Source organism: Apodemus sylvaticus, chromosome 7, assembly GCF_947179515.1.
Source record: "Apodemus sylvaticus chromosome 7, mApoSyl1.1, whole genome shotgun sequence".
Lineage (NCBI taxonomy): Eukaryota > Metazoa > Chordata > Mammalia > Rodentia > Muridae > Apodemus > Apodemus sylvaticus.
The window spans coordinates 48909828-48937565 of NC_067478.1; the positions used below are offsets into that span (position 1 = coordinate 48909828).

Sequence of the window (27738 nt, forward strand, 5' to 3'; positions counted from 1 at the left end):
AGTCTACAGTGGCCAGGGAGCCATGGAAGCCTTGAAGGGCCGTCCTGGAGCAAGCAGTGGGGTCAAGGCATGTCCAAACCCCTGAAATCTCATCCTGAGATGGGCAGGTGTAGGATCGTGCCTGCCGTGCCCTGGTCCTGCATATCCTGGCCCACACAGTCCCATGTCCAGACCTTTGTCCCTTGAAGGAGGCCTTGTAGCCTGGCAAACAGGATGGACTCCCTTTCCTTCTAAGGTTACGTCCAGCAATATTTGAAATTCCACGTATACATATGAGGTATCTGCAGCCCCCTGGCTCTGGCCAATGTTGTACACTCTCCCAAAGACCCCCTACTCACTCCCCAAAGATTTAAATAGCCTTTGTTCTTCCATGAAGCCTGTCTCCTAAGAGTTTGTTTTCCTTGTGCTCATTGGCTGCCTGAGCTCTCCATCCACACTGTCCCTTCCTGTCTCACTCCCCTCTCAGAATCGAACAGTCAGGAATATACAGTGAGGCTGTCACAAACACATAAATGAAACGAAAAGAAAAAAATCCCGACGCCAGGCGGTGGTGGCGCACGCCTGTAATCCCAGCACTGTGGGAGGCAGAGGATTTCTGAGTTTAAGGCCAGCCTGGTCTACAGAGTGAGTGCCAGGACAGCCAGGGCTACACAGAGAAACCCTGTCTCAAAAAAAAAAAAAACCAAAAACAAAATAAAAACAAAAAAACAAAAAACAAAAAAACAAACAAATAAACAAACCCCAAAGAATACTGACAAAAGCAAAGCTATTTAAGGAGCTGTACATGGTAGTGAAACATCCGCTCCAAAGGGGGCAACTGAAGTAGGGAAAGGCGTGTTGTGGCTCACAGTTCAAGGCACACTCCATTAAGGCTCCTTAAGGGAGCAGGAGCCTGCAGCAGCTGACCACATCCCATCCACACTCAGGGACCAGAGGATGCATGCTGCCTGCTACTCTGCTCCCTCCCTTGCTCTCTGGTGTAGGATCTGCACACTTAACCATCCCTCTTCTGCACCAGTGAGTGGACAGGCTTAGACGCTTAAGCAGACGTCCCCAAGAGGATGTCTTTGTAAGGTACAGCACGTCTGATCGACTCCAAAGCTCATGGTCTCTTCGTCCACAATCGTTCCCTAAAGACTGGGCTAGCATACTCTCTTTTAAAATCACCTTTTAAAATTTCTACTTTGTCCTACGCAACAGGTGTTGCATCTGTGACTGCTGTGTCACATGTGTGCCAGTAGGTGACAGAGAGGAGAGAAGCTATGTCTACTCTCAGTGTTCTGACATATAAACATCTAAATGATTAGTAATCTACTATTCCCTGATAAAAGCAAGCCTGAGGTGACCACCAGTCCAGTGCCAGGGAGCCTGGACTGGGAGCTAGCCTGAGACAACCATTCGTCCACCACCATGCAGGACCTGTCTGCCTCCCAGGGCATGGAACAAGCCAGAGACTAGCTGAAGATCCTGTCTGGGGTCTGCATGGCCCAGTGGGAGTGAGCCGGAGACTAGAAGAATCCCACCTGGGACCCTGGGGCTCCAGGCAGGAGTGAGCCCAAGACAAACAACCTGGACATGTGCAGCACAGGCCTGGGGAGACAGACCAGGCCTGAGATGATCCCTGACTGGTGCCATGATGCATAAGCAGGGGCATAATGCTTCTGAGACCATAGTGGGGTTCTGGCCAGGGCTGCCATGGGGGGGAGGGTGTCCACTTCTGAGTCCATATCTGTGCAATAGCAGGTATCTGTTAGCACCAAAAATCAGGCAGAGGTCCCTAGTCTGAGCTGCTGCCCGGGAGTATGTTGATGTTTTAGGGATGTGCAGAATTGTCCCACCCCTCGCCTGGACTTTGTGTTAGAGCTGGCCCTGGGGACGTGAGAACAGGAGAGCTGACCCAGCCTCTTGCCAGCTGCAGTACTCTGGAGAGCAGCCCTGCACATTGCCCAGGAAGTACAGTAGAACCGGCCCTGGTTGCAGGAGTTGTTGGTGAGCTGACCCCAAGGGTATGAGCGAGGGAGAGCTGGCCCTGCAATTTGTCTCCTGTGGAGTGACAAGGATGAGGGAAAGATACCCTTCTCCCCACTTGCCCCTCACCACCTGTGGCAGGCTGGAGACCTGGCCCTGGGATCTTGAGACGGGCCCTACCCCTCACCAACTACAGCACTTGGTAGAGCGGGCTCTACACCCCAGCCCTGCACCTGTACTGGGCAGCACAGGACAGGCTCGAGGTCATGAGAGTGGTAGAGCTCTCTTTATCCCTCTGCCCCTTGCTGGCAGTGGCACTGGATGGGCCAGCCATGGCAGGGGCAGGAGAGCTCCCTTCAGTGGTGTGATGCTCTGGGTACAGGAGAGCTAGTGAGCTAACCAGCTAAGATACCTCTCAGGCCCAGATTCAGGGCTTTGAATTGCCCCATCCCAACCTCTAGAATACATGAAGGGGTCGGTCGTATAGATACAAAACTATAGTATCTCTACGACACAGGGCAGCAACAGGATATCCAAGAGTCCTAGTGAGGTTCCAATATTGATAGTGTAGCAGAAGCCAGAAGCCTCGTACCAAACCAACAACTCATCGCAATGAACATTTATAAGCAAAGAGGTATAGACAAAAGGGTATACTGTGGAACACACTGACACACTACAGCTTCCACAACCAGATTTCCCCCTCTCTTTTGTTGGGGAGGAAGTGTAAAGGTAGGGGATGGGTATGAGAGGAGAGGGAGATGGGAGTGGGATTAGGGGGCTTGATGTGAAATTCAAGAAGAACCAATAAAAAGTTCAAAAAAAGGTTTCTACTATTTACTAAATAGTGAATGCTAATGATTTTAAATTACACTGAGTCACCAAGTTGCATGCCAAAGAAACCAACACATCAATGTTGTGCTGGCAGTCCAAGTTGAAAAGCAAGCACAGGGAAAGGATCTTGTCCCATGGATAAGGGGAAGAGGGGTACCTTATCTAGCAACAGGATTGTTTCCTTATAAAACAATTCTCTGGTTGACATTTTGTCTTCTAATTCATATTTTGAACTGAGGCTCTAGAGCCTTCATCCGTATCTCAACTGTATCCTGCTTTTTTTTTTCCTGTTTCTCAGCAACAGGAGTTTTAATCACCAGTGCATTGGTGTTGGTTTGTAGTTGGTGATTTAAAACATTAAAAGTAAGAGGTATGTTTCTGTCAGGTCCATTTTTCTAGTTTGCATCATTATGTCCTATAAAATGTTTCTAATTAGAAAATCAGGAGGGCAGGAGTCGGTAGAGGCAGGTGTGACTAAAGCATGCTGTGTGCATGTCCAGAAATGCCACAGTGAGGTCTATTAACTTATATGGTTACAATGTGTCAGTACTTAATGTTAAAAGTGAAATTCGTCAGACTTGGAGGTGGCTCAGCAGAGAGCTTTGTTGACAAACCTGACAGCGTGAGTTTGACTTTCAGCACACAAACACACAGACCCACACATGTAATGATTTTTTTTCTTTCAAAGAACTATTAGTTCTTTGAGAGTTTCATACAATATGCCTTAACTATACTCAGGCTTCCCAACTCTTCCATGATTTACCCTCCTTTGTATCAAGATCACCTTGTGCTGCCCAGATATTCTTGGATGTGTGGTCACCCACTGGCAAGCGGTAGACTTACCTAGGGCTGTGTACTTAGAGGAAACTGTCTCTTCTCCCAGAAGCTAATAACTGGCAATAGCATCCTAGCTCGGGGAGAGATCACGTGCCTAACTCCCCTCTTCCTGCTGGGATTTGCTCTATCTTGGGCTTACATACATGTTCTCACATCACTGTGAATTCACATGTGTGGCTGCTCTGCTCGTCTGGAAGGTAATGACTCCTTGCAGTCTTTGACACTTACACTCCCTTTGCCTCTTCTTTCGCGATGATCCCCGAGTCTTGGGAGGGGGGTTGGAGTGTATACGCTCCCTTTAGGGCTAAGCATTCTGTAGTCTCTTAATTGTAATAAAAAGCTTTAAAAAAAAAACGAAATTTGTTGACTTTAAAAACAGAATAAGGCCGGGCGGTGGTGGCACACGCCTTTAATCCCAGCACTTGGGAGGCAGAGGCAGGTGGATTTCTGAGTTTGAGGCCAGCCTGGTCTACAAAGTGAGTTCCAGGACAGCCAGGGCTACACGGAGAAATCCTGTCTAGAAAACAAACAAACAAACAAACAAACAAAAAACAGAATAAAATGTATAGACTAGGGATATAGCTCAGTGGTAGACCAGGCACTTAGCAAGTGTAAGACCCTGGCTTTGAGCCATGCACCATCAAAAAGGAAAAAAAAAATGCAGGCCAGGATGTCTAGAGTATAGTAAGTTTAAATTGATGGTACCGCTGCATTGGCGTCACCTATGTGTAAAACCTGGACGTTCTGTGTGGATGTCTGCACTAGTCTTTAATGTCTCTTACTTCTGTTTTCTTGGAAATCACTACACAAAGACAGTAGATAAGGTACCATGCATTCTTTAGTGCATTCTCTCCTGTTTCCCCTCCTGTTGATCTGCAGGAGACCTTTCTGGGAGCTAGGGCAGGCGAGGGAAGACCAATGGATACACTATTATATTTGTATCTTTGCAGGACCAACAGGTCCATCTAGGATTAAAATTGAACTTCACAAGTACCATGTCAACCAGTTACAGACCAGTCTTGAAGCTGTGAACAATTCAAAGTGACTCATGCGGTGGCTGGCAGCAGAAAATATTTTTATTCAACTTGTGAACGTTTAAGGGGAAAAGCAGGGCCCTGACAAGAATAGTTGAAATAATTCCAACAGGATATTCGTGTATAATAAAAAGGAAGGGCATAAATTCTGAGTTAAGAGGCCTGTTGTGGGGCTAGAGAAATGCTCAGAAATTAAGGGGCTTGCTGCTCTTACAGAGGACCCAGGTGTGTGATTCCCAGCACCCACATCCAGTGGCTCAAAGCCACCACAGTTTGGGGGATCCATCTCCCTCTGCTGGCTTCTGCATGCACATGCTATACATGAACGCACACATATAAAATAGCCAAAAGGATTTTTTTCTTTTTCCAAAAAGAACATTTGTCATCTGGACTTTCCAGCTCACGTGTAATTCTGTCTGTAGACCAGACCTATACACCAACAATGCATGTGTTTGCCTTCGGGATTTCTACCATCCTTTTCCGACAGCAGCTGCTAATATCTAGAAATGCTTTCTCTGATGTTAAACATTTCCTGATCAAAGGCCTGAAGGGAAACATGAAACAATGTGTACTAATTATAGCAGACCTTGTGTCATCCCCTCTGCCCCTGCATCTCAGAATCAGCAATTAGGAGAGCACATTTTTAAGTCCATAGTCCTGTGGAGATTACCTAAAATTTATTATTATTATTATTATTATTATTATTATTATTATTATTATTATGTGTATATACATGAGTTTAGGTCACCATATTAATGATACATTTATACATTATATGTTTGTCTTATCATGTGCACAAATTGGTCTGTGTTGGTTAAGTCCTCTAACAGTGAGCTGACGGCTCTAAGGATTTAAGTGTGTAGTTCTTGCTCATTTGCTTTGAATAATTTTTTTTTTACTCCTTTGCCAACAAAATATGTTGCCTGTTGCTTTATCAATTAGATGTTTTCTTTCCTTTGCCAGATTGGTAGATGGGGTGGATGTCTCCTCATAGTTTTAATTTACACTTGTCTTATGAATGAAGTTGAGCATCTTTTCAAATATTCTTCCTATTTATTTGGCTAGTCTGTTTACTCTGCTCATTTGGAATTTTGGTGATTTGCATTAATAAGTGTTCTTTATATAGGTGTTAGTTCTTTAGTTAGTAAGTCAAACGTTTTCTCTGTGCAACTTTTGTTTTGCTTTTGGAACATTTTTATTTTATTTTTTTTTTTTATTGTGTGGAGTTTATAACAATTGTTAGTCAGACAACAATCCTTCCATTTATGGCTCTGATAAGGATCAAAATCATACTCCCTCTCCCAGACTATGAAAATAATTGTTTTCAAAATTTACTTCAGGTATTAACACTTCCTTGTAGCTTTCCTACAAAAGTAATTAATCCCTCTAGGACTCATCTTAGGTCAAAGCACACTGCTTTACTCTCCTGTACATTGCTATCGTAGCAGTTAGAGGTTTGTGGGGAAAATTGAAAGCACACTATATAGTAAAATTGAAGGGCATTAGTAAAGTTATTTGGTCACACAGATGTTAGAAGGCTGAAAGAATAAAGAACTTGCATCTGAGGGAACCAGACAGAAGCTTGTGGGTTTAGGAGAAACTGGGTGAAGTCATGAAGAAAACATTTAGACACAGAGAGGAGGTAAGAGGAGAATTCTGGTATAGGATGATGGAGAGATGAGGTCGAGTCAGGAGACTGGGAATGAGTGGCTCAGGACATCAGGAGGGAATTAGTACATGGTCCCAAAGTCTGAGTTTTCACCAAGGAGAGAAGGATTGAAAGTGTCATGCTGGAGCAAGGAAAATGGAGGATGACGATTGAACATTGCAGTTAGCCACAGAGACATCACAGTTCACCTTCACGGGAGACACAGGAGCACATCTTGATGAGTAGTTCAAACAATCCCCACTCCTTGTAAGGAGAGAGGCCTGAAGTGAGTACAAGCTGCTCTTTGCATGAGCCTCTCATAAAGGAAAGGAGAAAGGTGAAGTGAAGTCTGTGGGGCAAAGTAGAGTCAGGAGAAGGTCTTGTTCTGATGGAGAAAAATAGTTGCATCTTTGTATGCATTTGTAGTTCAAAGATGGATGTGTAAAAAATGGTAAACCTTATCAAAGAAGTAGAAAACCATAACTGGACACCATGCAGAGATTAATGGATCATGGGGAGCACAGCCCCAGTGGAAATATTTATATCATATATCATACATCTATGGCTTAGGGAAAGAGAATACTACAGAAGAGAGACCAGAGGATTGTAAGAGGTAGAATACTGTGGCTGTGTAAACAAGACTAAAACAATGGCAATATCAGTGGGCATGTGAAGTTGGTGGGAGAAATTTTCACATGGTCCCATCTCTAGACAAAGAACTACAGACAACCAAGGAGTGCTGGAAAAGGAAAATTAGCATCTCTCATGGGTGAACCTCCTTATTGGCAGAGTGGTCATCACACACACACAACTATATATATATATATATAGAGAGAGAGAGAGAGAGTCTATATAGTATATATATGCTATATATAGTATGTATATGTATATATAGTGCTTGTACACACACACACATACACACACGTCATAATAATCATCAAAGAAACAGAGGTTATCAACTTGAGAGTGGAGGCAAAATGAGAGGGGTTGGAGGAGGGCTCGTGATGGGGAGTGATATAATTCTATTTCAATGAAATCCATTTACAACAAAAATGTTTTGATTCTCAGCCAGTGAGGCTATTGGGAAATAGTGGAAACTTTGAGAGGTGTGGCCCAGCTGAAGAAATAGATTTCTGAGAGATACAGCCCTTGAAGGGGACAATGGATCTAGACCATTCTCCTTCATTTCTTGGCTGTGACATGCTTCTACTGAGATGTATAGCCTCACCTAAGTCTAAAAGCTATTCAGCCAAGGCCATGAGCTTCTGAAACCTGGAGCCAAAACAAAGTTCTCCTCCTTCATGCTAACTTTCTCCAGTGTTCTGTCACAGCAAGAGAAAGCTGGCTTATTCCTAAGCTGACGAGAATGAGCTAGCATAGAAGGGGCCCGGATGCTGGTGATGGGCTGGTGGTTGAGAAAGGACAGAACCCAGTGGACAAGGTGAGAAGCCGGCCCTGACAGTTCAGTTCTTCACATGGGCCATGAGCTTTATGCTTTAAGATACAGTAGAATATGAGGTGATGAGAGACTGTACAAGTTTATCCCCAGTTGTTTTACTTTTCTTGGTAAGCTGGGCAGTAGGGGAAGTATTCATGGATGATTAGATAAGGGAGATGTTGGGACATAAAAGATTTGTGAGAATGGCAGTAATTATTTGTTGGTACCAACAACTGGCCAGTTGAGGCCAAGGATCATGACTGTAAAATGAGATCAGTTGGTATGATGTGGTTTTACTGTAGATACAGATTTGAGCCTTAGGGATGAAGACTTGGAGTTATTCACAGATGTGTGTAGTTTGACCCAGAGATCACAAGTGAGGAAGAAGCAGCAAATGAAGATGCAGTGAGAGTCGGATGTGGTGGCACACACCTGTAATCCCAGCACTTGGGAGGCAGAGGCAGGCGGATTTCTGAGTTTGAGGCCAGCCTGCTCTACAGAGTGAGTTCCAGGACAGCCAGGGCTACACAGAGAAACCCTGTCTTGAAAAAACCAAATCCCCTCCCCCAAATGCAGTGAAAACTGAGGTAGGATGAGAAGGAAAATGAATATAAATTGGGAGTTTCTACCCCACTTTGATCATTCAGTTCCTAAGTAAAAGACATAAAACCTTTGTATTTATAACAAGCCTTAAAGCATTAGAGCTGGGCAGATATCAATCCTCTAAGCTATTATGTCTACGTCCCTGCCAATAACCCTGAGCTATAATTTGCATGCTCCACCTGGGCCAGTCTTACTCCAACTGTCCAACCCTCATGGCTGTGTATTCATGATTAACCTACCCCATGGTGTCTTCTCCTCTCCCCACCTCTTCACTCTCCCCCTCGTGGTCTCTCCTCAGACTCCAACTGAAGCTCTGCCTATCTCTCTTCTGCCCAGCTATAGACTGTAGGCATCTTTATTGAACCCATAGTTTTATAAGGAGCACGGTTACATCATTTGGTGTAGGTGAAGATTTTCTCAACCCTGAAGGTTCCTTGTTAGGAGCAACCAAGATCTTGGGGCCAGTATTTAGTATTATAATACATAACAACAGACCAACAACAGCTCCGTTGGGAAAGGGAGCATGAAAGCCACTGAAAGGGTCAAAAAGTCAATGACTTACAGACTCTGCCATCACTAAAGATAGCTAGATTTAAGGTACTAGAGAGAATTATTGGCAAATATCTGAGATGACAAAGGGTTGAAATTATAGTTAGTTACAGTTTTTACAATACCACAGGGCTAGATTATGACATAGAAGCTGCTGACTGAGATAGTATAAAGACAGATCATTAGAACAGAGTGTTCAGGGACCATGAAAATGAGGGTTCTAAATGACATCGTGTCTCTTGCTTTGGACAGTGGACCCAAAGAAATCGTAATATCCTTGGAATCTCATTTTGGGAGAAGGAAAAGGCTAAGTCTGGAGCAAGAAAGGGATTTATTATTACCTGTCAGACTACCTTCCAGAAGAGATTGGAACCTAAACGATGATGGGAAAGTGATGGGCGGGACCACACGTCGGCCATACTTGTTAGCTATGTGTTACTCTGGCCCCCTACTTACAGAATCTAAACCTCATGCCAGAATTCTGCAAATGGAGTTGAGGGGAGGAATGACACTGAATTCTTTTGCCCTTTCCTAAGTGGCCACATTAAATAAACCTCCCTTTCCTGCCTTTCACCATTAATTTGGCTGTTTTAATTGCTTTATTAGGAATGCGTGATGGAGCCGGACTTTTCAGGGCAGCTGGAGCACAGGCTCCGACCCTAATAATCTGGTGATGAGAGTATCAGAATGATTGTGAAAGGGAATTACAGACTCGTCTAGAAACTTGACAGTGATCCAGAGGCTACAGCGTCAAGGATGGAGCCTGAATAACCAAGCAGGGACAGATGCAACAAGGCGGGAGGAAATTACCTGGTCTTATTTGATGACATTTCAGGTATGAGAGTGCCATCTGGAGCAAGGAGTTAAATTTTTATCATATCCAATATCACATTGGAACAAGGAGAGTGGAGAGAAACCACCCACTTCTGAAGTATCACAGGTGGTCTGCACACTAGTGTGTTCCCTTTGGACAGTTTAGTAACTTCTGGATGCAAGAGCAAGAGTCTGACCTCATATGCGCACACATGCACACATGATGCATGCATTCATGCACGCCTGTAGTTCTGAAGATTGGTGCTGTTAATTTTGAATTACTCTGAGACCAAGTGAAAGGGATGTTCTCAGAAGAGTTAATAAATAGATGAGAATGTGTTTGTAGTTGAGTGTGAGTTTCAGAGCACACTGTTGAAAAGCTGGTCTGAGGCTTTGGTCAGTTCTCTCGAGATACAGCTAGAAGAGCCTTGCCAGACTCCTAATGAAGAGCTGGTTTCAAATGGTCTTCTGTGGTCCAGTCATCTTGGAACCTTCAGAATTGATCCCTGTGAATGTGACATCATGCCACTAGCACTTTGGCTAGAACAAGTCCATGCCGTTTGAGCTTCTTTTGCCAGAATAGCTCTTGGGACTATGTATAAACGGTGTTGGCAGAAAGAGGGCATTTGTACTACATACTTGTTAGCCTTTAAGGTCATGGAGAAATGTGAAAGGCATTTGGGGATCTTCTCATACCATTATCAAGCAGACTGGCCACTGTTAAACATGAAACGATGAGTTCAGTGTTGAGAAATCTGGCAGTGACGGCCGCCTGACCTCATCCACCTGCCTCTTCTATTTAGTCATCCTTACCACACTTTGATCTGACCAGTCACTTATGGATGACAAACTGGTATGATGACAGCCAGATGAAGCTCCTGACCACAAAATCTCAGCAGAGGTCAGTGCCTATCAATTGTCTGAGGCACAGGAGTGCAGATAAACAGTAGGGAGCTTGAAATAAGCCAGGGGGACTTTGGATCATTCTGTCAGTTCCATCATAATCTAGAATGTTCTTTTCCTGGATGTTTTAGCTATTAATATAAAATTTGGCAAGTGGTTCTTGGTCATTTATTTTTGAAAAGATAAGATACATTGGTAATATTAGAGTAGCTAGTGTGACCGGTATTTCCAACCTCAGAATCAATGTCATGCTGTTCCATACAGCTTAAGTTTAACTTACTTTGGCAAAAAAATACTGTAAGGTACAAGACATAAAACCATAGCACATTCCTAATCTGCTCTTATTTTGGATGATGGATGATTGGAAGTAGATGCTCACAAACTTGTTAAAAAATAGTCACGTTCTCCAACATTTTCCCTTAGGAAGACCATCAAACCTACCAGCCAGCTCTCGGTTGACTTGGAAGTACACTCAAGGAGAAAGCATGCTATAAATAATATTTTATATATGCACTCACCTGAAAATTAAAGTACAAATGAAACAGGTTCAGGATTAAATGTCTGAGTCCATTGACTATGTTCCTATTGTAAAGGGCAAATGATGTATTTGAACAGGTTGTGACTTTTTAGTGAAATGCCAGCTCATTTCTGATGGTGTTGACTTTATTGTATACATTGCCATTAACCTGTATGCAACATTTTTTTCTGGTGTGCCCAATAGCATTCAAATGCACAAAATGTTTAACAAAAAATGTGCATTTTACATTTTGGGATAAAATACAGAAATATAGAAAAAGATTTAATTGCTACACCCAAATTTCAGTGAAGGTATTTATTTCAATCATATCTACTGTGAGGAACACAAGACCAACTTAGCCACATACCTGATTCTTCTCTTGGGAAAAATTGTAGGAGATTTTGATCTAAATTTTGGTTCATAGGTTCAGGTAAAAACAATAAATCAAGAAAACTGAAAAGAAACCCACTTGAGAAAAAGTATGTAAAACAGAGGGATAAAAAATCAGTATGGCAAAATGACTATTGGTGTTCATGGAATCTCAGTCTTCTTGTCCCTTCCATTTATTGTTAAATAAAGAATAAAATAAAATGAGGGGCTGAAGAGATGCTTGTGAAGAGCTTGTTCCTCTTACAGAGGACCAGACTTTTGTTCCTAGCATTCACGTGGGGTAACTCAAACCACCTACAACTCCAGGTCCAGAGGCTTGGATTCTGTTGGATGCATGCATGTGTATGCATGTGTGTAAGCACACATACACACACACACACACACATGCACATACACAATATTAAAAACAATAACATGTAGCTCTTGGGCAATAGTTTGGTGGTAGTATACTTGCCTAGCATGCTTGAAATCATAAATTCAATGCCCAATACTATAAATAGGTAGGCAGGTAGGTAGGTAAGTTTTGTTTGAGAGGGCCTAACAGCTACATACATATATAGAACTCATAGGGTTTGATAGTAAGAGTTCTAGCTCTAAAGTTAGATTGCCTAGATTTGTAGCCTGCTGCCACCATTTGTCAGTTGTGTAACTTTGGGCAAATTACCAACCTTTTCTGTACCTGCCTCAGACCCATCATCTACATAGTGATGACCATAGTTGTATTTATCTGATGTGATTATTATGTGGCTTTGGTGGGATCACATTTGCAAATTACTGTGTATACTTCCTAGCACTTAATATTAGGAAGTAGTAGGGAGAAAATGTGTGGCTCTAATTACGTATCTATGGAAACAAACAGTTCCTGGAATCATCCACTCCAAGTTGTTAACAGAGTTTTCCCTTGTGAGTGAATTTGGAGGATATATTTTATATATCTTTCACTTTTTCTTTAAGCACATCTATATTGTTGATTTTAGTTCCATGCTATACATCATAATTTTAAATCTTAAAAAATGTCAGTCACAAGCCAGGCATGTCAGGTGGTGCATGCCTTCAATCCCAGCACTTGGGAGGCAGAAGCAGATGGATTTCTGAGTTTGAGGCCAGGCCGGTCTACAGAGTGAGTTCCAGGACAGCCAGGGCTATATGGAGAAACCCTGTCTCAAAAAACAAAAACAAAAACAACAAAAAGTCGCACATCTAAATGTCTAAAGTATAATTCAAACGAAGGTCAACGCTGATTTGTTTTGATGGGGGACAATATTTTAATGTGGTTCCAAAAGCTATGGTCTAAGTCAACACTTTTGAGTTGCATAGAACTTTGGTATCATTATTTCCATCATTGTTGAGAAAGATGAGACTTTTACCTATGAAGAGAAAGCTAGAACAGGACCACATTCCCTGATTACATCAAAACCTGCTCACCTACTTCCTGGCCATCTACAGTGCCCTCTGCTTCCCACAGAGCCCCCCACTGCAGAGACATGTGGCAGCTCATTTACATAATCTCGAAATTCAATAGCAAGGCAAAGAGGAGCCATCTTCTGGTGACTGGCACATGTGTTCATTTAGATCTATATAAAAACATATATGAAAATTCTCATAATGCACCATCATCGTCTTGGTACTTTCTTATCTTGTGTAAGGTTTAAACTGCTAATGCTTTTTCCCTTTCATGGCTAATAAACAAACCTTTCCACTTTATGGGTGATTAACTTCCTTAGCTTTGGTCTGGATCTCATTCTTCTGGCTGGGGATTCATGAGTTCCCCCAGAATCTATTCAGTAATTGAGATGCATTCCTGTAGCACTTGAGACTAAGCCCTAAAAGCTGTGCTTTGTGTCTTTGATCTGCACTGACCTTTGGAGTTTGTTGCCCACTGAAGGGAAGGTCTTCCTTGTGAAATCACAGAATGGTGCCCCAGTTCCCTCGCTGTGACTTGATGTCGCCAAACAAAAATACCATTATCAGTGTCTGAGAAGGAAAAAGACATGCTACCCTGTCTCTTTAAAAATTGGAGGATGGGGAACACAGCAGAGTTAATTCTTCAGGGGCTGTGCCTTGAGAATTTTCTGGCCCAGAATCAAGTTCCAGATAATTAATTATGTCAGTAAAAGGCTCTGATGGTCTGTTCTCTTCGGAGAAAAGTGACATCACCCGTAGAATTCTTTGGCACTAAAGAAGAACAAAGTTGTGAGCACAGGAAATAACAGACGAGTGTCCACGAGTGCATACTTTATCCACTTCAAAGTGCACTGTGAGAAGATGTTCTGTGGGGCTGACTCCCAGCAGTCAAGGCTTGGCCAGGGGCCTCTGGGCAGCAGAGAGGAAGACTTGGGGCTGGGCTGCCAGACTCACAAGCTGTGACCTGATCTGAGTGTGCTGTTCTTAGGAAAGACACTAAAAAGATGACAAAGCTCAAAAGTTTTGGCGAGAGCAGCAAGCCAATCAAGTGATGTAGTGTGAGGAAATCGCAGCAGATGCAGAGGCTTCAGCTGCGGATGAGGTCAGTCTGGGAAGCAATGCCCGGCCTCTCCTTCAGGCTTCCCTTTCCTTCATGTTCACATCAAACTCACTCCCACAACGACCGTCACCGGCACACACCGCGTCATGGAAAAAACGAGAGCACACAGCTCAGAGAAATCTCTCAAAGCTTCAGTCTTTCTTGGGTACAGTGGAATTAGGAGAATCACATTAATGTTCCCAATAAGAGTTTTGGCTGTGCTAGGGTGCAACGAATTATGGGTGATCGCTAAAGTCAACTCTGTCCTTCCCTGTAAAACATGTTAGTTTCACGTTAGCTGTCTAGAGCTAGGCTTTGTTGGCTTAAATATGTTTTACTTACATCACCAATTTAAAGCATACTAATAGAAAACCAGCTTCAAAATTTCAGGTGTCACGCATCTGACTATTCCTTTGATCTGAAACTGTTCCAAAACTTACTTTAACATGTTCTATATAATTGGCTAAGTAAAACCAGTTATATTTATATTATTTAGAAGGTGGATTCTCAATGAGATCACTGTTGTTCCCCAAAGGATGAAAACTGAACCTTGGGAAGAAGATGTGAAGACATTTTAGATGATTTATGACCCTTAAAAGTACCCTAGTACACAAACATGGATTGCTGTGTCTGTAGTATTAAACTTCACAATGGGCCTAAGGGACAAAATATCCAAGAGAATCTCCTTGGGAAAACAGGACTAATTTTAAGAAGTTACTCAAAAAACATAAGTCATCTTGTAGGTCCGGAAAGCCTGAGGAAATATTCAAATGTTGTGGCATTTTTCCTTAGTTGTAATATATAACTTGAAATATCAGTTGTATCATTTCAATCTCTGAAAGGTCAATTTTTGATAATATCTTCTATTTATTCCTTGACAATTTTGTATATGTATACAATGTTTCATATCTACCTACCCCACTTTCCTCTCCCACTTCTCCTGAACCCCAATGAATTTACCCCTCCTACCTTCATACCCCTTTCATGTTTCTTTTTTTTTTTTTTTTACTCCATTGAGTCCAGTTAGTGTTGCCAGTTGGAATGGGGGCTGATCGTGTTGGTTTGAGCTTGTCCAGGTCTGGTACAGATGACTTTAGCTTCAGTGAGCTCTTGAGTTCAATGCCCATGTCATGTCCAGAAGACAGCATGTCCTAGCTTTACCTCAAGCCTCCAGCCTTGACATTTCTGCCTCTTCTGAGATGTTCCTGTGTGTGTGTGTTTATGTGTGTGTGTTCACATGTGTGTTCACATGTGTGTGTGTGTGTGTGTGTGTGTGTGTGATATAGATGACCATATACAACTGAACACCCAGCAGTTTTGTATTCCTGGCACTTTGGCAGGTATGAATCCCTGTCCACTGCAGAAATGCTCTCTCTATATTTTACTCAAAAGCTTCTGAAGAATAGAGGTTTTCTAGTTGTTTGTTGTTGCTGTTGTTGTTATAAATAGCATCATGTTTGTCCAACAACCTTCATCTCTCTTCTTTAAATGGCATATTTTGGGGGAGGCAGAATCCCGGAAGGATTGCTGCAGATTCGAGGCCAGCCTGGACTACATAGTGACTTCCAAGTCAAAGCTACACCAAGAAAGACTTTTATTTATTTATTTTTTTAAAAGTTTTATGTGTAATTTTTTTAATTTACTATTTTTATTGACTCTGTGTTTGTTTACTGAGAATTTATTTTCAGAGCATCTTGAAATGTAGGAGGCTGGACACTGGCGATGTCCAGGCACATTCAGTGGTGGTACTGATCTTCACAGCTCAGCCCAATGGCCTTGGCCACTTTGCGATGCAGATGATCCCACTTATGTTCAAGTTCTATAATTCTTAGTAAGGTGAATTGATAACCTCTGATCAATAACCACAACATATCTGCTGCTCATCTCAGTCTCTCAGGGAAAGACAGGAGGTGAGTTCCTGCCGTGCTCTGCCTTCTGTTGAGCACTCATTCTGTAAGGAAGGTAACTTTTGTTAGTGCCACTTGCTCTAGATTATTTAAGATTTTATTTTGTTTTCGTTGTTGTCGTAGATGCCCCCAGATGGAGGGAAACCTCTACCTTAAGTGGTGAACACTAGTGAGTCCTGATTCGGACACTCATTCCTAGTCAATCTACAGGTCACAGGAAGACACGAAAACAGGAAAGCTCTAGTTAGGAAGAGGGGTTCCAGTGGGCTGGGGGCTGGAGGGGGGTGACAAAGGAAAGGGCAAGGAGAATTCATAATATTCATATACATTGCTCATCTGTGAGAAACAGCTCATCACACACTGGGCCTAAGTCCGAGGTTCCATAAGAAATTGCCTTCTTTTTAAAAGGGAACATTCCAAATCGAGTAGGAATGTTATAAGTACATTTATTAGTAATTTCAAAATTAACATTTTTCATGCTTATTAATTTATTATGTTTTTCTTTTCCTATATGAAAGGACTTGGCTTTGGTTGCATCCTTCACGTGTAGACGGCCTGCTGTTGGCTTGAGTGTCAGTACAAAATGTGCTCCCTGTACGCACCTTCTTACGAATGCTGCTTTAGAGATGCAAAATAAATAAATAAATGAAAATAAAAGGGTAGAAAAGTAATGCCGCTTCTGCTGTGCTGTGTACTTTTGACAGGCAGTGAACTGCAGATTCTGTCTAGCCCAACTTTGAACCATATTCTAAAAACTGCATCAAGGGACAAGGGAGGTGGCTTGGGAGTTAAGAGCACTTGTCGCTCTTACCCAGGCTCAGTTCTCAGCACCCAGATGGCGTATATCACTGGTAACCCCAGCTCCAGGGGAGCTAACTCCCTCTTCGGACCCTTTGGGCACCAGGCACACGTGTGACATATATACATACATGCAGGCAAAACACTCATAAAGTAAATTTAAAAGAAAAATGGTTCAAGAGGCTCTGAGAAGGTGGTAACACTGGCCTGAGCTGCCGTCAGGAATCAGAGGTGTGGTCATGAGTGCTTTGACAGTCACAGGATAATGAGAGCAACAGGAATGAGAAGAAGAAAGAAAATATCATAGCGTCTCCCTATGGACTTAGCCTGGAGAAAGGTTTCTGTAGTATTGCTCAACTGACCCAGCTGTTCCATATCAGCCACTTCACTGTGATAATGGAATGAAAAGAAGAAACTGTTTTCTTAGACATCCACTGTATGCTAGTGATGTCACACACATTGCATTACAGAGTCAACCAACCCAAGTCATACTGCCACCGTGCAGGGCAGAGTCACAGGTGTGGCTCCCCAAGGGTGGGAGAGTATCATTGATTTACCTTGCATACTTTAGGTCAAGTACAATCTGTGATGTTGCTGTCGCTGTGTCCATTTTACAGATGAAGAGTCTGAGTTCACAGGTAGACTCAGTCACTCAAGGTCATACATGGTTGCGCATGTTTCTAGCATAGATTTCCAGGTGTATGCTAGGTAGCATACACATTACATCTGTTGAAGGGCTAAGTCTTGATAATGCTCTCCTCCCCTCCCTTTCCCTCCCTTCCCTTCCCCTCCCCTCCCTTCCCTTCCTTCCCCATCTTTCTTCTAGCAAGTATCCAGTGTAACATTCTCTGCAGGCTCGGGATGGCTGAGGCTTTTTGATTGTTTTGGGTTTTGTTTTTAAATTAAAAAGTACATTTTTTTTGTAAAGAAATTACAGTTTTTGCCAGCTGGTCACTTGTATGGTTCAGATATAGAATTTGCTTAAGCAGGAATTGACACTAATAGAATATCCAGTCACCTCCCAGGGAACTCAATGCTGTGTGAGTCAAATAAATCTCAGGCATAAATTCTATACAGACAGTCTAGTTTTACCGTGTTTTTTATTATAATACTTTCTCTTTTGAAAACCCAATGTTGGGGTGCCCTTGGCAGGAGTCTGACATCAGGGCATAAGAAAGAAGTAAGTCCAGGCATGAGTCTGACATTAAGGTGGGGCAAAGAAGCAGGCTTCAGTCCTGATTATGACTCTAGGCTCAGACAAGGAAGCAGGCTCAGACATCCTGATCATCTGTAGAAACAGCATCACCGGAGTGATCATGGGACTTTGTGTTTATTGTCTTGCTTGTTCCTCATTGTACTACTATTGTACTACTCGCCCCTAATGCCTGCATGTAATTAAAATGGTATAAAAGCAGATTGGAAAAAATAAACCCTCTTTCAGTCCAAGAATTGACTGAGGCATGCTGAAAAAAGAAAGAAAGAAAGAAAGAAAGAAAGAGAGAGAGAGAGAGAGAGAGAGAGAGAGAGAGAGAAAGAAAGAAAGAAAGAAAGAAAGGAAGAAAGAAAGAAAGGAATGAAGGAAGGAAGAAAAGAAGGAAGAAAGAAAGAAAGAAAGAAAGGAAGAAAGAGAGAGAGAGAAAAAGAAAGAAAGAAAGAAACAAACAAACAAAGATGAAAAGAAAACCCAATGTCCCTATTTCTCAGCTCTAATTCACATCAGTATAAAGGTGAAAGTTTTTTCCCTCTCCTGCCTCTGCCAGAGTCCTGCCTAAGAGGCATCCCAAATTCTTTCCGACTTCTCTGGGGAATCTCAGAGGGCTCCAGAGAAGGGCATACACACACACACACACACACACACACACACACACACACACACACCTCTAGGTTACCACTGGCATTCACCCTTTTTCTCTTCATTTGACCCACATGATCCTGTGGGTGCCTGGGTTAATGCTTGCTGAGGTACAGCCATGTTGCTCTGCTTGCTGAGGTACAGCCCATGTTGCTCCTCTGTAGCCAGTTTCTTTTGGAGGGTGCACCCCGAAGCCTAGCCTAGCCCGAACTCTCCCCGGGATAGCAAGTTTCTCCTCCCCACCCCCACCTCTTGCTGAAGCTGCAATTCCTTGAATTCTAATTTACCAATTCTTCTAGTTCTTATTCAGATCTTTTGTTGCCCATCTCTTACAAAGGATCTCAGGAAGGAATAGGAAGGAGGGGGTGTGCTGGTCTGAACAGGAGGCCCCAGACTGCACTCAGACTCACCCTTCCCCTCTGACCTGCGCCATTGTTCTATAACCAAAATGGTTCCTTTCCTCCCCTGGGATGAGTCCTTTCCCATGAAAAACTTTGCTTGTGCAGACAACTTTGTGGCAAGACCAGCCTGCCTGCCAGTTTTGAGGAAACTGCCTTAGAGCATTTTGCCAGGGATAAACTAAGGTGGGCCATCCTGGGGAAATGTAAAAGAGAGAGGAAGCTTCTGTCTGATTTGCAGAACAATGGCAGGGATGCTTCCTGGGCTCTGAGTCCTGTCCTGTGTGGTGGCTTTTGCTGATGGCATTGCTTTTGCTGAGAATGCTAGAGAGATACAGCTCTAAAATATCTATATAAATATCTGCGTGCTCTTCCCATGCTTAAAAGAATTCAGCTTCTCACTGGAGTCTCAGATGCCTACTGACTACACAAAGGGGTGGGCAGCTTGAGAGCAGACCCCCAAGGTCTTTTGGAATTTCAGGAATTATCAGAGCACTGCATCAGGGAACCTGTGGCCTTATCTAATTTCTAATCCAGGACCTAGCAGCTGCCTTACTATGAATATCCCAATGTGTGCAAAAAAAGAAAAGAGAAGAAAACTACCTATGTTTTTTTAAGTGTGTTTAAATCCTTGGGTGATGTTGCTATTCTCGTGATTTTTTTATTCTAATGATAAAAAAAATTGACTATGCTTTTAAAACATATTGCATAGAATTTTAGTTTTTCATAAAAATTAGTAGTCTCTAGGTAGTGGATTGGGAGTGATTTTTATTTTCCTTGAATTTTTAAAATTTGGTGAAATAGACAATCCTATAAAAGTAACTGTTAGGGCTCCTTCCTTCTTTCCTTCCTTCCTTTATCCCTCCCTCCCCATCTCTCTCTCTCTCTCTCTCTCTCTCTCTCTCTCTCTCTCTCTCTCTCTCTCTCTCTCTCTCTCTCCCCCCCTCTCTCTCTTTCTTTCATTTTTGAAATAAGGTCTCTCTTTGTAGTACTGGCTTAGAACTCTTGCAGACCAAGCTGGCCTTAAACTCACAGAGATCTGCCTACCTTTAACTCCTGAATACTTGGGTTAAAGGTGTGTGTCACCACATCTTTTACTTTAAAATGAAAGCTCTGTACCTATTTCAAAGTAATTGCTTTCCTCTTAGCTCCTCTGTCCCTGGCAACCACTGTCTTGCTTTGTCTCTGTGAATGGGAAGGCTTTAAGTCCCTCATATAAGTGACTCACACAGCATTTGCCCTTTTGTAACTGACTTATAACCCTTAGCATAGCAGCTTTAGGTTTGGTTCGTATTGTAGTATATGTCAGAACTCCCTCCTTTGAAAGCTGAGTAGCATTGCATTGGATGGGTCTACTGCATTTAGTTTGTCTATCATCTCCGGTCAGTCACTTGAGGTCCTCTCAGTTTGACACTGAGCCCTGCTGTCATGAAGGATGTGCACAATATCTATTAAAACCACTGCTCTGAGTTCCTTTGGGTACATATCTGACTGTGGAATTGCTGCATCATGGAGCAATGTCTTTTCCGGGTTTTGAGGGATTTCTGTAATCTTCTGCACTTGGCTGCTTCATCTTTCGTGCCTTAAGACTTCTGATGCTTTGTAGTTTTGTACCACTTAGTATTCTCTGTTGAGTTTCGGAAGCACCCACTCGGATGCTGTAAATATCCATCATTTAATCGTGGTTTTGATTGGCATTTCTCTAATGGTGAGTGGCACTGGGCATCTTTCATGTGCCTTCTTACTGCTTGCTCTTCTCCCCTCTGAAGAAATGTCTCTACGGTCCTTACGCTCGTGAGCAGGTTTTGGACGTGTAGAAGTTTTTAACATTCTGCATATTAACTCCATCGGCCACAATCACTTTCTCCCATTCCGTAATTTGCTCTTCTTCCATGCTTGCAAGGCTCTGAGCTTGGCATAGTCCACCCAATCTGTATTTCTTTTCTTTTGCTGCTTGTGCCATTGAGGTATTTAAGAAACAATTGCCAAATTCATGAGTATAAAATAATTTTCTTGTGCCTTTTATTGATTTTATATTTTGAGTGCTTTTGAGCTAATTTTTGTAATTGCTCAAAGGCGAGGGTTAAATTTTACTAAACATGTGGGTATCCAGGTTTCCCAACACCATTGCTAGTGCTCTCCCCTCCCCCACTGGGCGGTCTTGGCACCTTTATGGGCACTCTTTGCCCTGCTTTATTTAGGGGTTTTCCCATTCTGTTGAGCTACATCTTTGTCTTTATGCCTGTGCCACACCATGTTGATTAGTATAGTCTTGTAAGCAGTTTTGAAATCAGAAAGCGTGTGACTTCTAACCTCATTCTTTTGCGAAGCTGCATTGCTTGTTACAGACCTCTTAAGATTCCCCACGAATATCAACATGAATTTTTCCATTTCTTCAAAAAAGAATTTCAGTTTTGAATATTTTATTTTTGAAATATCAAACTGCCAACTTTAATACAAAAGCAAATTTTAATCTGATAAATTACATCTCTTTTCAATATTCTAATGAAAGATTCCTCTTGGTTTGAGGTTTGAATGCTACTCTATGGTGAATAAGCTCTCCAGAGAACTTTAGGCTGCTGTGAACCATGTAGTTGTAGAGGAAAATTATTCCAGAGAATCTAAAAGGTAACATTTTGAACTCCAAGTGGGCTTTTAAACCAACCATGTCCGAATGTTCTCCTAGTATGTTGTGTTACTAATCACATTAGCTTTGCCTTTTAAAATCCAGAAAAATCTGGGTTTAATTTCTATAATAATAGCTAATAACATTATAAATTACATCTCTTTTTTTGTGTTTAATCCACTTATAACATTAGTATTTACCTCAGATGTATAAACATGTAATTTAATTTGTGTGAGATCTAAAGATAACACATTTTCTGTTGCAACATTCTGGTGGAATGTACTGTTTTTTCTTATTCCGTTTACATATTTTCCTTTGAAGTAAACTACAAGGAACAAAGTGACCCCTGAGTTATAGACAAAGCCGTCAGATGCAAGACTAAGGGAACTGACAAAATGTAACGTTTAGATCTTTTGAACAGGGGCAAGTAGTCAAGGTTGTCCTGGGGGATTCTGGACCAGCCCTGCAGACCTTCTCATGTCACATAAACTTACTCTTCTTGATTTCAACAAATATTTACTGAGTGCCTATCATGTGGCAGGCGCTCTGTGAGGGATAGTAGACACAGCCTCTGTCCTCACAGTGGCTCACCGCCCCAGAAGGAAATAGACAAGTAAACTAATAAATTACCTTATGTAAATAGATACCAAACACTTGAGTTCCCGGAATGGGAAGTGTTCACAGTACAACCATGTCCCAATCTTCCCACTGCTGTGATGGAGCTATATTTAAGCGGTTAACTAAATCACACAAAGGAGTGGTAGAGTTTCGGAATAGCATCATTCTGGGTCTTCCATAAGCAAAAACAGATTTATTTTTCTCTCAAATATATTCGTTGTTGAAAGTCAGCAGCTCCTGGCAGGAATACCCTGTTTAAAACTAGATGATGCTAGGTCCTCTTCTAGGGGTAGGATCCTAAATTCCCCAGTGCATATACTTCCTCTCAGCCAAGTCAAGGGACACCAAGTCAGGGGCCAGAGTGGCATCCCAAGAGTCTGCAGCAAGCTGCCTACCTTAGGTCAGGGTTTGTATGAAGTCTGTGGTTCATCATAAACACTCAGGTAAGTATAAAAATGCCATTACTATTCTGGGAGGTGAAAAGCTTTCAACTTTTTAAATCTCAATGAGGCAGGAATACTAAACAGATCTGTTGTTCTGTTGTTCGGGTGTAGGGATGAGGTGCCCAAGAGGCTTCAGATTTTTTTTTTTTTTTTACTACAAAGAAGCGGTAAATATTCACCCTGTCTTGAACTTGCACATTAGTGTGTATTTAAGCATGACACGGCTCCACATGAGTATGTATACTTTCTATGGGTCAAATAAAATAAATTATATTGACATTGTGAATAAAGTGTTGCCCGAAGTCTTCCCCTGAGGTGACTGGCACAGGAGACTACTATGTTTATGTGAGGGGCAAAATGTCATTGTCATCCTCATTGTGTTCCCAAAGTGACATGTGTCCCCATTTCAAAAGTGCAGAAAGAAGGCAGAGCTAAGCTGTCCCCCCTCTCCTACCTCATTATAGTTTTGCCTGTCTCAAAGATTTCATAATCCAGCAAGTTTAAACATGGTTAAAATTGATACCAGGTATAATAATCCATAACGGCAGTTGGCCAGCAAAGGAAGCTGATTTAAGGTTCAGCTTCTGAGCACCGTCAGACCAGTTACACTGCTCTGTTGCATATGGAATGTTCTGGAATACCCAGTTTCCTCACTGGCATCTTCCACAGTGTGGATGACTTGTCCCGGTTTGCCTGGATCTGGTCTGGTTTTTCGAAGTTCGGCTTTCTAGGATTCCTTTTCCTTAGTAACTAAAGCTTACTTGCAAGCAGAATAAGCTGGCGTAGTTGGTGAGCCTGAGTCGTCCAGAACCAGTAAACACATCTCAGTTTCCAGGGACCCTCTTGGCCTGAGGGGGACCGTGATTCCTTGATGAAGAAAAGTCGATGGGACTTACAACTCCAGCAGATCACAGAGAGTCCCGGGAAATGAAGGAACCACTGAGAACCTTCAGCTAACATCACAGTTTAGGCGAGAGGGCCGACATAGCCGGTCTATTAGAGGGAAGGCGTTTATAGTGAGTGAGAGAGAGAAAAGGCGCAGAGGCATCTGGGAGAGTCTAGAGCAGAGGGAAAAAAAGAATGTAAACTAGACATGGACCCAGGATACAAGGAAGCAAGGGAGCGGAGAGATTAGTGGAGATAGCGATGGACTTAGAGCATGGTGAGGACCTGGGAGAGCTCAGGTCGGGACTGTAAGAGAGAGTAGGGCAGAGGGTAGTGAGATACCGCTGGGGAGCTCCAGTGAACAACCCACGCGGATTAGAGAGTAGCTGGGGGGCGGGGCGGGGAGGGGCTTAGGACAGAACACACTGCAGTCTCTCTTCGGTGCTGAGTTGTCCGTGTGTCTGCAGCAGAATCACTTGCAGAGGTGTTCTAAAACATAGAGATAAGGGAAATGCAGCTGTACAAAGGAGGCTTTCTTGCTTCCAGTGAGCTTGACTCCTGGACCTGGGGTCAGATTGTCAGAAATCCTCAAACCTCCTCGGGCCAGTGGCTTCCAGGTATTTTGTCTGGTGAACACCAAGAATGACTTTCGCAGACAATGGAAGAATGAGTTGGGACGACGTTTTATTATAGGTCAAAGTTTAAGAAAGAGTAAGCAAGCAAAGCTCCCATATCGCTGGGAAGGGAAGGGGAGAGGGGAAGGGGGGGACTGAGGTTAGAGAATAACTGCGTGTAGTTGGTTCTCTCCTTCCACTTTATGTGAGTTCTGAAGCTCAAACTCAGGTCACCAGGCTTGCCCACTGAGCTATCTTCATGGGCCCCTTCTGGGTCTTTATATCATACATATCTGACAACGTCACCGCCTGTGCATTAAAACGTCCAAAGCTTCTTGCTGCTGTGACTCAGTGTGAGGACATCATTCTCATTGTGCTACATCTGTGTGTTCTTTTCATAGTCTTTTTCTTTCTCTTTAAGATTAAAAAAAAAGTGTTTTTAAAATGACTGTAAATGTTCTGCCTGTGGTGAAAAGATGACCTTGGACCACCTATTATTAGAGTTACCTTGTTGCTAGGCAACATGTGGGTGCTGGTAATTGACCCCTGGGCTCTGCAAGAACCAGTGCACTTGAACCATTTTTTTGCAGTCTTGAGCCTGGAGCACTCAAAGCTAACTAAACCTGCCTCCATTTTTATTCATTGTGACATTTCAGATCATGTGCTCCTAGAAGCCTCCTCTGTAGGCTCAGATTCAAGTCTGACATTTTAGATAAACATTATTCCCAGCCAGGTGACGGTGATGCTGTTAATTCCAACACTTGGGAGGCAGAGGCAGGAGCGGCTCTATGAGTTTGAAGATAGCCTGATCTACTGAGCAAGTTCCAGGACAGCCAAGGCTATGTAGTGAAATCCTGTTGTGGAAAGAAAGGAAGGAAGGAAGGAAGGAAGGAAGGAAGGAAGGAAGGAAGGAAGGAAGGAAGGAAGGAAGGAAGTCAATACTCTTGTACTTTCTCCAGCACATTTTTCTACCATATTGCCATATTATAACTTATTTTCTATTGTCAGTATCCCTTCAGACTGAGAGGATATAATTCTTTCTGTAATACTGAATACAATGCATTGCACAATGTGAATGCTCCTGTTTAACGAATGACTGTTTCAGCTCTGTTTTTGAATCTGTCTCATTTTGTTGTGTCTCTGACTCTGGTTGTCTGGCAAAGCCCGAATGCGCCCTTCGACTTCATGACTCACTTACCTGAGGCCCAGGGCAGCGTGGGGTGGCTCTTTGCTGCCCCCACATGTTTTGAATCAACTCCTTCTGCAACCAACTGAGACTACATTCCTTGTTCTCTAGTGTTAGCATGGGCACAGAGAGGAGGTGGGCCTGGTGGCAGAGACTCCTGGGCTTTTTTCTGTGCCTGAATCTCATGTTTGTTTGTAAGTAAATTGAATCTCATGCTGTCTCTTTCTTCTCTGATCTCCTCTCTCCACTCCTATAGAAGAAGGAGGCTCATTTAAGAGTCACCTTCAAAGCATTCTTCTCTCCGGTCCATTTACATTCTTAAGGTCTATTGAGGAGCTCCTTGGAGTCCTAAGACCTTAGCTACTTGTTTCTGGTTCAACTTCTCTACGAAAATAATGTTAAAACGCAGATGTTTTCTGACATTTGCAATGTTATCCTTTTTCACATAAATTAGCACATCCCTAAAAGTGGAGCTGTAGAATGGTTTTATCCCAAGGCACAGGGTCTTTTTCTTTTACATCAAATCATGTATTTGAGGTTGTGAACAAATTTACTGCAATTGCGTAGTCACCACTAATCTGCAGATTCAAAAGATATTACACAGGCTGGGTGTGTGGTAGTACATAACTTTAATCCCATGAAGGCAGGGACAGGTGGATGTCTGTGACTTTGAGACCAGCCTGGTCTATATATATAGTGAGTTTCAGACCAATCAGGGCTATATAGAGAGTCCCTGTCTCAAAGTGGGGAGAAAGCTATCACAAGGTCAGATATGGCTCAGTACGTAAAGGTCCTTGGGGCAAAGCTTGATGACCTGACTTTGAAGCTTGAAATCTTCATGGTAGAAAGAGAGAACCAACTCCTACAAATTGTCCTCTGACCTGCATGTGCATGCTGTGGCAGTTTGCATGCACATCCAAAACACAAACAAATAATAAGTAAATACAACAGCTGCGATAAAAATTTTATCTTAAGTAGCAATATCATAGAAACAATATTGCTAATCTTTGCAGGGTTAGCTCTATATCAATTGGAGGGACCCCTAGTAAGTTCATGATGGTGAGGGCAGCTCTAGGTATAGGATACAATGTAGCTCTTTTATTTGGTAATTAGTAACTAGGATAAGTAAATGAAGATGAAGTATGTAACACATGATGTCATATTATGACTAAGTGCAAGAATAAGTGATTTTTTTTTTTTTGTAAAAGAAATAGGTATTTCCTTTTCTCATTTGGAAGTACTAAAAGCCCGAACAGCCAAAGGATTGATTCTTCAACAACAACAACAACAACAACAACAACAACAACAACACAATGCAACAACAATAAAAACAGTACTGGAAGTATCACCATCCCCAACTTCAATCTATACTGTAGAGCCACAGTAACAAAAACAACATGGTACTAGTACCAACACAGACAGACATATAGATCAGTAGGACAGAGGACATATAAATAATCCATGTAGATATAGCAACCTGGTATTTGACAAAGATGCCAAATACACACATTGGAGAAAAGAGCTTCCCTAACAAATGGTGTTGGGGAAACTGGATATCCACATGTAAAAAAGTTAAACTAGTTTCAAATTGCTCATCCTGTACAAAGATCAATCAACCTGGATCAAAGGCCCTAATATATGACTCTAAACCCTGAAACTAAAACACTTCAAGCAAGAGGTATAGAAATAGGCAAAGACTATTTGAAAAGAATGCTGGTAGCTTGGGAATAATATTGAGAATTGACTGGTAGCATTCTATGAAATCCAAAGTCTCCTACCAACTAAAGAAAGTAAGTGAATAGGGTGTCTATGGAAGAACATAAAATTCTTTGCTAGCCACAGATCTCAAAGATTGTTAGTATTTAGAATTTATTTAAAAATTCAAAAAAACGAAACAACAAAGTAACAAACTACTCAGTAAATGGGTGAATGCCACGAATGGACAGCTCTTAGAAGATGAGATACAAATGGCCAATAAATATGTAAAAAGATGTTTAGTATCATTCATCAGGGAAATGCAAATTAAAAGAATATTGAGATTGCATTTCCTGCCTGTCAGAAGGGCTACCATAAAGAAAAACAACACACTGGCAAAGACTCAAGGAGGGAGAGCTAATGTACTGTTGGTAGAACTGTAAATTAGGCTAACTACTATGGAAGTCACCATAGAAGTTCCTTAATAAACTAAAAGTTTATATAGCCTATGACCCTCTACCACTCGGGTATATTCTCAAAGGACTTTAAGTCAACACAGCACAGGAATACTTGCACTTTTTACATTAAGAATTTTATTTATTTTTATTTACATTTATATGAAGTTACAGGCAGTTCTGAGCTGCCAGTCCTGGGTGCTAGGAACCAGGTCACTCCAGCCTTG

At 42.3% G+C, this 27738-nt stretch overlaps 1 protein-coding gene and 1 non-coding gene across 3 annotated transcripts in view; both read left to right on the forward strand.

The window, feature by feature from the left end:
• Filip1 (filamin A interacting protein 1) overlaps positions 1-27738 on the forward strand; it is a 157118-nt gene that overhangs the window by 81797 nt on the left and 47583 nt on the right. The window lies entirely within an intron of this gene.
• LOC127690379 (small nucleolar RNA SNORA17) lies at positions 1184-1319 on the forward strand. Its single transcript, XR_007979096.1, has one exon. It is a non-coding gene; the product is annotated as a small nucleolar RNA SNORA17 (small nucleolar RNA).